Source organism: Camellia sinensis, chromosome 2, assembly GCF_055761805.1.
Source record: "Camellia sinensis isolate YWXY chromosome 2, ASM5576180v1, whole genome shotgun sequence".
NCBI classification, from domain to species: Eukaryota; Viridiplantae; Streptophyta; class Magnoliopsida; order Ericales; family Theaceae; genus Camellia; species Camellia sinensis.
Window position 1 is genome coordinate 182,860,356 of NC_138962.1, and position 13,067 is coordinate 182,873,422.

Genomic DNA, 13,067 nt, shown 5'->3' on the forward strand with positions numbered 1-13,067 from the left:
AGATAAATGTTTATTTTGAAAAGTAGGTTAACAATTAATTTTTTGACTTTTTTTTAAAAATGTGTAAAAAAATGAAGAGGTGATGTGACCAAAAAGATATTAAAAACCAAAATGTTACTTTCTAATCTCTCACATCTAATCTGTAATTATTTTATTTTTTTGATACAACCATCAAATCAATTTAAAAAAATTAAGCCTTCATTTGTGATAGATTTTTTGATTTTTTTAATTTTTGTAAGAAAAAAAATGATTATAATTTAGATATAACATTTTATCTTATTAATTTTTTAGTCTATTTTATCAATAAAAAAAAAAAAAAAATTCTCAAACCCTAACTAGTAACTCCAAATCAACCTTTCTCTTCTCAGGCATTTCCACCACCTACTATGGCATCGAGAGATCACTCTGGATAAACTCAATTCTATTCAACTACCGCCACCTCACCTTCTTCCTCTCCTGATTCTCTCAAACTAGGGTTTCCCAAACTCGATCCTGTTCGATCCTCTGGCTTCGCCTCTTCCGCCGCCGCAATCGATGCGTCTCCGTTGGCTGCTGCGTCGGTGTCGAGGGCTAGGGATGTGGTGGACTTGGCTCGCCATTACGGACGGTGTTATTGGGAGCTCTCCAAGGCTCGCCTCAGGTTAGGCTTATTGGATGATTTCAGTCTGTGTTTGAATTTTTATTGAGATTTTGATTTTGATTTCTCTCAACTGATGGAAATGTAGAATATTCACTACAAAATATTGACTAAGGGGGCTTGTTTGATTAGCAGGATTAATAGTGAGGGGATTAACAATCCATGAGATTAGTGTAGGCTTGGTTATCCAGATGGATGGATTAGTGAGATACCTAATTCCCTGAAATAGAAATATATAATCCCAATTATATGTATGTTTTGCGTTACTAGTTGTATGATTAAAAAATTCGTCATTTTTGTTGGATAGAATGACCATTGGAATCTAATCTGGATAATCTTTTTTAATTAATTAGGCTGTGAGGTAGAACTGTAGAAAAACAAGATAATCTTTTTAGTATATAATGACAATTTTAATTGAAAGGCTTAATTAGGATACCGTTATTATTATTTTGTTTTTTTGGGTGTAAAGATTTGGATGCACCTTGGAATCAAACTGTATTAAAAAAAATGGTGCCCCGGAATTTTGATTCCAGGGCGATTCTGTGTGAGAGGAATTCTTATTTTGGACAATATGTGATGACCTTTGTTTATGAACAAGTGTTCAAAGGATGCCTTGTCCAACAGAAATAAATAAATAACAAAATAGATAAGTTTCACCAAATGGTATAGCAGATGCAGATATCAATGATTATAGGACTAAATATTGTACATATAATAGGATCTGACAAGGCTAGACCTACTAAGCAACATAAGTGAAATGCATTTTCAATGACTAATTGATATATATTTCTCATTCAATTGCATTGGCACAAAAAAATCCTCTTCTTGTGGTCCTGCTGTAAACTCTTATTGTCTCTTTAATATCTTTAAGTTGGCTGGCAGCTTCTATGAATAGACAAGCTAGAGTACCTTGGGAGTAAGGGGGAGATTTTTGGAGTTATGATAATTGCCAGTTGTCTATGAAGCACGGGTACTCCAAAAATAGTGCCGTACGAGTACCGGGTACTTACCGGGTGCGGGTACGCGTACCGGTACGGCGGTACGCGTACCGGGTACGGCAAAAGAGGGTCCGGTACGTTTGGCTTATTCGGGTACGGCATGGGTACGCCACGGGTACGGCGTGGGTACGGCGTGGGTACGCCAAGGCCATTTTTTTTTTTTTTTTTTTTTTTTTTTTTTTTTTTTTCTGCCCTTGCAAATTAGAAATTATTATTATTATTTTTTATTTTTTTTGGTGCCCTTGCAGATCAGTAATTTTGATGTTTCTCTGTTGTCCTGTTTGTCTGTATAAATTGTAGAAGCATATCAACAAATGATTTTAATGTTTTTAAAAAGCAATTTGAACCAAAAAAAATAACAAGGCCTATAAAGGGTAGTTCTGTGTATGACTATGCATTATGCTTTTGCTTTAGATCCTCCTAGAATTTCTTTATAAAATCTTTAATCATAACAAACTTTTAAAGTTTATGCACAAAACATTAAAAATTGATACTGTATTAGTTGATTAGTAATTGTTGGGAATGATGCAATTTTATATATTATGCAAATTGCAATTGACAACCTGTACCAATTGAGAATTTTTTTCCTTTATTGTTGGTAATTAACTTTAAATCTTTCTTTGGTCTCCTGTTATTTCTTTGGTCTCACCCTATAAAAATAGCAAATTGATGAGCAAAAAGAAAGATTTTAAAAATAAATTATGATCACAAATTCACAGTGCATAACATATCAAAGTGAGAGATTTCACAAATATTATTTTTAACGCTTAATGGTTTTAAATTATAAGAAAATGAGTAGTTCTTTTTTTAGTTTTGATATTTAATTTTAATTTGTAGGTTGGATCTTTTAATCAAAATTATATTTAAAAAAAAATAAAAAAATATCGGCGTACCGTAGCCGTACCCGTATCGTACTTTTTTTGAGTTTTGCCGAATCGGCGTACCCGCACTCGTACCCGTACCGTACTCGTACCCGCACCCGTGCTTCCTTGCCAGTTGTGGTTATATAACCTATGTGGAAATTTGAAGTAATTGATTGATTGAGTAAATGAATTCAGAGTGCATCTGGACTTCTAAGCACGGATTGTGCTTAGATCTGACTTCTAGATGCTCAATGGCTGATGAGGTGCTCCTGATCTAAGGACATTCAAAGTACTGGAGTTACGCACATGCTCTGGGGGTGATTGGGGATGTTCTGTGTTATTGCAATACATGCTGCAAGTTTTGCCGGCTTTTTTAGTTTCAGGGCTAAGCCTTGTTTAGTCTCCAATTACCGTTGAATGAGGGTTTGGGAGGGGTATTGGATATAGACTTAAAACACTGACTGAGCTGTGTTTTAAACACTGAACTAGTGCCCCCCCTGTTAATTTCAGGGGTATGACTATTAATTGAATCTATGGACAAAATGATTTCAAAGGGCATGAAAAAAAAATCGCATTTCTTTTTCTCTTCATTTTATTTAACTGAGAATACAAAGGATGATGCTTTGATTTGATGTTTGATAAGTAGTAGAACATTTAGCAGCTGTCAGCTTTTTGCATTGCCAGTTTTAAATTTTTATTGATTTGTTCTCTGTATTAGTTGGATTGACCTTAGTACCTCTGCTGTCAGGACTAGTTATTTATGTACATACATTTCTTAAAACCTATCAATTTCGCTGTATGTTATATATCCTTTTAGAACTTCGGGATGCTGGATGTAGGGAATCATTTTTGGAACTTCTGCATCTGATATTTTTTCCACATTCTCTTCAGCATGCTTGTTGTTGCTACTTCTGGGATCGGATATGTTCTTGGGAGTGGCAATGCCATTGATTATGCGGGGCTCTGTTGCACCTGTGCTGGTACCATGATGGTTGCAGCACCCGCTAACTCCTTAAATCAGGTTTTTAAATGATCTACTTGAGAATTTCTAGTTTAATTTGTTTTACAATTGAAAGTTCTAAGTTATTGAATGGTATCTTTATTTGTCAATTTCTTTTATTTATTATTTCATTTAATTTAGTGCCAAAGATGCCAACTCTTTGGTGAAGGTATGTCTTACATATTGTAGCTGACCCTTGTGTTTCCTTTCGCTAAAGTGGGTTTGAATAGAAAATTTTATAGTTACTATAACCATAGTTGTCGAATCAAGATTTGAATTGTGAGTCAAATCGGAATAAAGATACCAATTATTGTTTTGGTATTTATACTGGATTAAATCAATGAATTATGACGAATCAACTGATTTGTGGGTCTACATTTTTTAGACTATAACCATTTCTAATGTGTTTTTTAGTTGCATTTGAAAGTAATTTAAGAGCGTTAATTTCGATTTTGCGTTCCTCTCCCTGTCTCTCAGCTTCAACTGGATTCTCCATGCTCTGTTTTGTTGTTTACTTTAGTTTTTCTTCTGTGTTTGGATCTAAGAAAGCATGTCATAATTTTGGTAAGGGAGAATTAGATCAAACATAAATTGTGAAACAAAAGCATGTAAGGTGTGAAATTCAAAAACTAAATCTGCAAACATAAGTTGTGAAATTTGAATCCTTCATCAACTACTAACATGAATACTTAAATGAGGAACAAAGCAAAAACAAATTTTCAAAAAAAATTAAGAAAACACAAGAAAAAACAAATCACAGGCCATTAAAAGAAAAAAAAAAAAAAGAAATTTTCTGGCTCTACTCTGTAGCATGATGCAATTCAAATTGATACAGAGCAAATCACAAAATCTTCTTCCATTCTTAGCCTTGCTGGAATATTGATTGAAATTCATAATTAGCAACCACATGACAAATTTGCAATTCATTGTGATAAGGAAAATCTGATTTCAATCAGCAACGAATATAATTAGAACAACCTTTTTATGCTCATTTGCCATACTATGAAAGAATAACTTACAATGGGTTCTCTCAATTATGGAGAGTAAACTTACAGGGTAGGTGCTCTGCAGTTTCCTGGCAAGTAGTGCAACGACGGGGTGGAAAGTCGAAAAAATGATTGGTCTGTCCTTAGCATGATCAAACATGATCTGAATTATAAAATTTCAGATGCTTAGCAAGTCCACAACCAAAAAAATAGTAAATTAGGCTTATAATACTTGAGCAAAGACTTGTCAATTACCTTCAAGTCTTCTTCAATAACATGAATGAAATCTTTTTGTTGATAGACAATGTAATCATCAAATTTCAATTTGATTTTGAACCCCAAAGAAGGGTTAATATTATTAAACGCTTCTTCAAGGGTGCAATGTGAGTCATCACTCTCAACATTCCAACTTAAAATCTTGCTATCTTTATTTTTTCTCAAGAGAGACCTGTCCACCTTACCAGGTTCTGTTTGAGGGGCATAACAGAGGAACTCGAACAGACTCAGTTTTGTCACCCTTTTCGCATATACAGCACCCTGGAATTCACAATTCTAAATTATATTAATTGACATCTTTTCAAAAATTACCACTAGAATTTATAAAATAATTGTGTATGAGAGAAAACAGATATAAGAGCTTACATAAAGCTTTCGTGTAAACATTCCTAGAATCTGGCAGAGTTAACAGGAAGTTCTGAATTTTTTTAAGAGAAAAAGACCTGGCTATGTCAAAATTGCAGATAACATTGTGAAATTTTCATACATTTTTTAATTAAGAAATGAGGGATTGCTGATATGCTTTTCTATAGCGTAATTTGAACCTTATAAACATTGAACTATATACAGCTCACACATTGCTATGTGTCTATATAGTTTCTGGGAGAGTTTGAGTTGTTGTAAGATTATACCTGCGAAATGCAGCAGAGTTGGCAGAGGTATTCCTAGCATCATTTTCATCATATCAGAGTCTGCATGAGAATATTAGAATAAAATACTTGTTACATATTTGGTGCTTCACAATAGTATTATAAGCTGTCATTTGTTTGCTCCATTGCAGTTCAAAAGGTTAAAACTTCGGAGAAACAACTGGGATTCAGATACCTATGAGTTTGATGAAGTGCTTACTAAATTTGCTTTACAAAAGTATGTATATGAAGTAGTGGCAAAGCCTGTGATTGAAGTGCGTTTGAATTATTTTTTGATGCTTGTGATAAATTTTTTGAAGCCATTTCCATATATTTACTGAGATTTAAGGGCATGACCTGTGCATGGATAATTGTTCCTTCACAAGTTGTTAATACTGATATGATATTCTAAAAATATAATCATGTCTGAGATGTAAATGGTACTGTTCCAGTAGCTATAATAGTGAACCATTTCACATGTTGTGTTAGAGGTCAATTTATGTCGAAAAATTCCCCCTTTGGAAGTAGAATGATTTAAAGAGTGTTCTGGATGGTTAGATGTCAATGCTTGCTTGTCATTTGTTTCCATAGTGTTCTGGATGGTTATAATGGGATGGTCATGGCATGTAGTCAGACTGGAACTAGAAAAATTTATACACTGGGGCGACTTGGATAAGAAGACACAGCTAATTGTGGGATAATGGTGCGTGCAGTGGAGGATATTTTAGCAAATTGATACACTCGGGTGACCTAGAGAAGAAGACACAACTAATTTAGTCTTGATACACGTGTGGGGGTCCAACTAGTACATACAAACACACACACACACACACACATATATAAGTTAGAATCACATGAAATATACAAATTAGTGAGTAATGCCTATAAAACAAAGTTCCTCCTTGGTAAAACGCTTAGAATTACCCTCATAATGCACCTGCACCCCACACACAAGAAAGCCATGTCTGCCCTTCGTAATGTCATTTGTGTTATTAGAATTCATATGTAATTTTCTTTCTTCACATTCTTTTTGTTTCTTTCGTAGATGATACTAATGTTTGTAATTGATTTCTAGCCTTCAACCCTTGAGGTGTGTCGGAGCATACATCCAGATTGATTTGATTTATGATTTCCTTATTTAGTTGCAAATTGATGCTATCAAATGTTTGGATGTGTAATTCTTTATACCCATTGTTACTATTATTGTTTCAAATGAACTTAAGGATCAGGTAATGTGAACTTCTGGTTTCACCTTTTTCGAAAACCAAGAGACATTTCATTGAGTTTGGTTTTAGATAACTGGAGTGTGAAGGCAATTTGAAGGAAGGCCACTGGAACTGGCCGTATGAGGTATCTCCTTAATGTTCCCCACAGGTTCAAGAATGGCATCAGAGAAGGTAAACCCTTTGCTGCTTTCTAGGGGCAATTAGACTTTGTTTTAATTAGTTACATTAATAGTCTTGAGATTAATCCTATCTTACAGTTTGGAATGTCCCATTTGATGTTTGTTTGAAATCATTAGACATGGATTACATAATGTAAAGCATAGATAAGGGTCATTTTGGTCTTTTCTTGTGTTAGTCCAGATTCCTCTCTTCCTTAATCTCCCGTTTTGTATGTCATTCCCACATGGGGATACCATGCCATGCCCCTAGTCTCATCGTATGCCCAAATGGAATTTCTCAAGGAATGTGTAGTTTTCTTTTTTTATTAAAAAATATATATATATATATATTAGTGGAAGTATCATGGAAGTTCATATGCCCTAATATCCGTTTGTGAAAACTTGTCCTTTAAAACTCTTTTTCGAACTGGTTGACACACTAAAATGGTCAGACGGCATCAAATGTCAACGAAACTTGACACACACGACGAACTAGGCACAAATGAATTGTAGGAAAAGACGGGACTCAAAACTGATTCCCGGTTTTGAATCCAGAGCCTAATGTTTGTTTGTGAAAACTTGTCCTTTAGAAACTCTATTTCCGAACTGATTGACTAACTAAAATGGTCAGACGGCGTCGTTTGTCAACGAAACTTGATACACATGACAAACTAGGCACAAATGACTTGTAGGAAAAGACAGGACTCGAAACTGATTCCCGGTTTTAAATCTAGAGACTAATGTCCGTTTGTGAAAACTTATCCTTCAACTCTTTTTCGAAACTAGTTGACATACTAAAATGGTCAAACGGCGTTAGATGTGGACGAAACTTGACACACACGACGAACTAGGCACAAATGACTTGTAGGAAAAGATGGGACTCAAAACCGATTCCCGATTTTAAATCTAGAGCCTAATGTCCATTTGTGAAAACTTATCCTTTAGAAACTCTATTTCCTAATCGGTTGACTCACTAAAATGGTCAAACGGCGTTGGATGTCAATGAAACTTGACACACATGACGAAATAAGCACAAATGACTTATAGGAAAAGACAGGACTCAAAACCGATTCTTAGTTTTGAATCTAGAGCTTAATGTTCGTTTGTGAACACTTGTTCTTTAAAACTCTTTTTTGAATCGATTGACACACTAAAATGGTCAAACGGCGTCTGATGTTAACGAAACTTGACACATGAGACGCACTAGGCATAAATGACTTGTAGGACAAGACGAAACTCGAAATTGACTCCTGATTTTTAATCTAGAGCCTAATGTCCATTTGTGAAAATTTGTTCTTTAGGAACTCTTTTTCCGAACCGGTTGACTCACTAAAATGGTCAAACGGCGTCAGATGTTAATGAAACATGACACACATGACTAACTATATGTATCTGTATTTAAGCACAATTATTTGGCTGGATTTCTTTTTTTATGTTTATTCGATTATTGTTAGATTATAGCGTAATGTGTTCAATCACTACCTGATTTTAATAGTATTATCATTATTTTAAAATTTAATTAAAGTTTATTTGGATAGTTCATGTATACCAATATTCCAATTGGCAAAGGGACTTCTTATTAGCGACGATCCATTGTGTGAAATTGATGGAGTTGCAATTGGTCCAAATATTGCAAAGTCTTTGTCTTAAAAGCGAAAAAGCCGAACGATCATTTGGAAACACCATCCCGAGGTCTAAAAACAGTTGGAGAAGTTGTTGGAAGATACATTGTGTGGTGCTCGATTCATGTATATGTTACAATCTTATTTATATATTTATTTATTGAAATAAATACCAAATGTTTTACATTTTCTGTAAGCTTGAAATTAATTATATTGTAAATGATTTTGTATTATTTTATTTTTGTTTCCTTTTGCAAATGAAACCATTTTGAGTACGTGATGATATCTTCGCATATCGATATTAGAGCTTACAATCTTATTTATTTATTAAAATAAATATCAAATGTTCAACATTTTCTGTAAGATTGAAATCAATTATATTGTAAATAATTTTTTTTTTTCTTTTATCAGACATTATTAGTATTGTTGGAGGATGTTTTGTATATTTTTATAAAGAATGTTTGGTTGATAGTGTTGTTACAGGGTATTTATATATATATATATATATATTATTTATATGATTTTTGTTGATGTACTTTATTTTATACAACATTAATAAGGGGAATTGACCAATAAATCCTATATTTTGATCTTGTGATCCATGTGGTCCTAAAAAGGTTTTTTTGTTAACTGTGTAGTCCTTGGGGCTATTTGTTTACTAATTTGCCATTGGTGAGATCACTGTCAACAATTGTGTATTTAATTTGGGAGATGAGGGGGTGTGTGTTTTCCACGTCCCCTAAAAAAGCACAGTAATAGTATTTAGTTGTTTAGAATGTTTGAGTTGGAAAAGGAGGGGGGGGGGGGGGGGGTTTGTGATGCGTATGGTGTATCTTGTCTGATCTGAGTGACATCATGACATCATTTAGGGGTACACGAAACACCATGTCACTATTACAACATAATTTTCTATATCCTCCACCCACACCCCACTAATACAATCACAGCAACATCCATTACTCAAATGTGTGGTCCCCTGGATTCAATACGCGGTGCACACACAATCCATCTTTACAATATTGAAAACCCACAATCAAAATAATTAATACAACACATCATATACAATGCTACACATACATTTCTTACTATACCCGTCACGTTATCACATTTAGAAAAAGTACATTAATGAGTTTTTTGTTTTTTATAGTGTCTCATCATACCCTGTCATGTTGTCACATTTGAAAAAAGTATACTAATAAGTTTTTAATTTTTTTAGAATGTCATATCATACCCGTCACATTGTCACATTTAGAAAAAGTACACTAATGAGTTTTTAGTTTTTTTGGAGTGTCACATCATACCTGTCACGTTATTACATTTGAAAAAAGTACACTAATGAATTTTTAATTTTTTTGGAGTGTCACATCATACATGTCATGTTGTCATATTTGAAAAAAGTACACTAATGAGTTTTTAATTAGGTAAACTACCAATAGATCCTAATAGTTAGACTTAATTTCCATCAAATCCTATTGAAAATAATTCTTGATAAAATTCTTGCTAAAAATATTTTTTGTGATAATTTTTTACATACGCCGTTAAAAATTGACAATTGGTGACTTTTTTTTGTAATTATTTTTATAAATTGTTACTAAAACTTATAATTAGTGACATTTTTTAATGACAATATTTTTTCATAGGACCTATTAGACAATTCCACTTATTAGGACCTACACATAAGTATCCATTTTTAATTTTTTTGGAGTGTCACATCATATCTGTCACATTGTCACATTTAAAAAAAGTACACTAATGAGTTTTTAATTTTTTTAGAGTATTATATCATACTTGTCACGTTGTCACATTTAGGTCACGTTGTCATATTTAGAAAAAGTACACTAATAAGTTTTTAGTTTTTTTTTTTGAGTGTCACATCATACCCCCCACGTTATTACATTTGAAAAAATACTAAAGAATTTAAAATTTTTTTGGAGTATTACATTATACCCGCCACGTTGTCAACCCCTTCGTCAACGGAATATCACCTCCTCCCTCCAATTGTGTGATCACGTATTCCAAAAATAAAATAACCTTCCCAATTAACTAGTAAGGATATGTCAATCAAACATTCCAAACGTGGGACCAAATGGTACAAAAGTTCCCAAAATAGGACTTTCCAATAAATTTCCCTATTAGGATAATTTGTATAGCGAATAAATTAATAGAATATATATTTATTTTATGAAAATAAATTTATTGCCACAATAATAATCCATCGCTAATGTAGTCATCATTTTCTTGCATTTTATTAGCGACGGGTTAACCTGCCACATATACGTATTAGTTCAAATCTTTTGCGACGATTTAAACTGTCGCGAATATAGTTTTAATTTAATTCTATTTTTTTGACGACGTTCTAGACCGTCACTAATAATACTTTTCACGACACCACACACCGTCTCTAAAAAAGTTTTTGGTGACGGCAACCTAAACCGTCACTAAAAGTGAAGTTTTTTCTCCCTTTTTTGTGTCAAATTATACTGTCTCAAAAATCATTAATTTGTTGTTGCTACAAGAAAGTGACGGTTTGTAACCGTCGCAAATATCTTTTGTCATGCCTCCTTCTGTCACCCCCCATTCCCCATCGCTATTCCGTCAACAAAAGTCTTCTGCGATAGCATGTGCACATTTTACGATGTTTACGACCATTGCAAAAGTTTTAGTTATTAGCAGTGAAAGTTTTGCTCACTTTATAAATCCAATGATCCATCTCTTTTACACATCATTGAGTCTTAAAGTAAGTCTAGAAAGTGGTTTTTTATATCATCTTTCTAGACACAAATATATGCATAGTAAAAGAAACCCACATGTCTAATAGAAAAATGTTATATTTTCTTTCTTTCTTTCTTATTATATAAGAATTAATTTTATTTTTTAATCATGTGTCCAAACTAGCCTGTGCGCGTCTCTACTAACTCCGAGACTCTAAAATTAATGACCAGACAAACCTCTAGTGGCCCATTGGTGGGACTCAAACTCGAGAACATGAATTTTATCCTCAAGTTTTTACCGTTTGGCCAATTCCTTGGGATTATAAGAAAATCTGTTTATATATAACACTTGAGAAATGCTATGTAATTATGTATCACTTGTTTTTTGTTACCCTTTTGTATCATTACCTATGTGGATACTTGTGATTGGTTTTTTGTTTGGAAACAATCATTAAGGAAATACTAAAGACAAATAATATAGTGTCATGTATCCGTGATATAAAAGAGTGGGAAAAAAAAAAAAAAAAAAAAAAGAGTAATATATAGCAGCCTTCATAACATTTACTCTATGTATATATGCTCAACCTAGATCAAGCAACAAATATTGAATGCAATGGTGACACATGCTAAGAAAATTATTAAACACACAAAATACTATGTGACATTATCTATGTGGTATCCCAACAAATGAAAATCCAACACACATCAAATAAGCCATCTTTTATCTCTAAATTACCTAACAACTGTAAGTCATTATTTCTTACATGTAGAATTTTTATCTACATAATTGATTTGGATCACCACGCAAGTATTGTCCCATGGTATTCTGGGACCACCAAATAATTATCCACCAATGTCATCAACCAATGAAGTACTATAAATGGGATTAGGCTACATGGGAAAAAGAGCATATATACAATGTTTGGGCTCTTTATTTTTTAATATGACACGTCCTCTAGGTACATGTGACATTTTTATTACATGGATCCACAAAAGAAGTAAAAAAAAAGTTAATTTTATTAATAGTTCTCAAAATATGCAATATATTATACTATACCAGCAATGATTCAGAGGACTAATTTTGATATTTTAATGGAACACTAATGACATGACAAAAAAAAAAAAAACAAACAAACAAACAAACAAACCAACCAAGACTAAAACATCACATCACAGTAGGTGGGATCCACTGCTAATTCATTAGAACTGATTTTAGAGCTCAAAAATTAAAACTCCAGGGCATTTTTCTATACTATACTCAATTTTTCAATTTTTCTACTCTAAACTTCAAAGTATGCAATTTATTATATTTTAATTCTTGGTGTCAGAGTGGTTTGAAATTAATAATGGGAACTTTACAAAAAAACAAAATTAAAAGATTGGAGGCTAAATGCAATAAAAGGTGCATACTTTGAAGACAAAAATAAAAATTATACAAAATACATATTTGATAGAGCAAACTGTAAAGAAATACATATTTTACAGATCATATGTATATTTAATCTTTGGGAGATTTTTTTCAAAAAATGCTATTTCTGGTACTTATGGGAAATAATAAGGTAACATTTATGGAAGTAAGAGAGTAACTATAAATTTCTTGTGATGGGTCGTATAGATCTCGTCCAAAGTAAATATTAGATACAACGGTGATATATTATTAAATTAGTAAGAGATATTATTTATCTACTTAATTCTTTATAATTTTTTATTGACCGATAAGTTACAATGAATATTTCTTTTTTGGCGTAAATGGTGTAGTCAATTATAAACTACTAATTCTGACAATTTGCACCTAAAATATTTAAGGAAAAGTCTATTGGTTCTTGGAGGGTCGTTGGTGACTCCCAATCCAAGTAATGTGGGCAAAAGCAAAGCTAAGAATAATATATTAGGGACAAGTTTATATAAAATATGGAACCAAAAAATTGTACGATAGAGACACCAATTTGGATTGTGAAATG

The 13,067-nt window shown here is 32.9% G+C and overlaps 1 long non-coding RNA gene across 4 annotated transcripts; it reads left to right on the forward strand.

The window, feature by feature from the left end:
- The first annotated feature begins 323 nt into the window (after nt 1–323).
- LOC145820489 (uncharacterized) lies at nt 324–8,670 on the forward strand. Of its 4 annotated transcripts, none has more exons than XR_014362178.1 (5): nt 324–640; nt 3,390–3,519; nt 5,542–5,664; nt 6,685–6,786; nt 8,312–8,670. It is a non-coding gene; the product is annotated as an uncharacterized LOC145820489 (long non-coding RNA). The 4 variants fall into 4 exon arrangements; XR_014362181.1 differs by having other exon boundaries at nt 5,542–5,627; XR_014362180.1 differs by lacking the exon at nt 8,312–8,670 and adding an exon at nt 5,358–5,419 and having other exon boundaries at nt 6,685–6,787.
- Nucleotides 8,671–13,067: the final 4,397 nt, after the last annotated feature.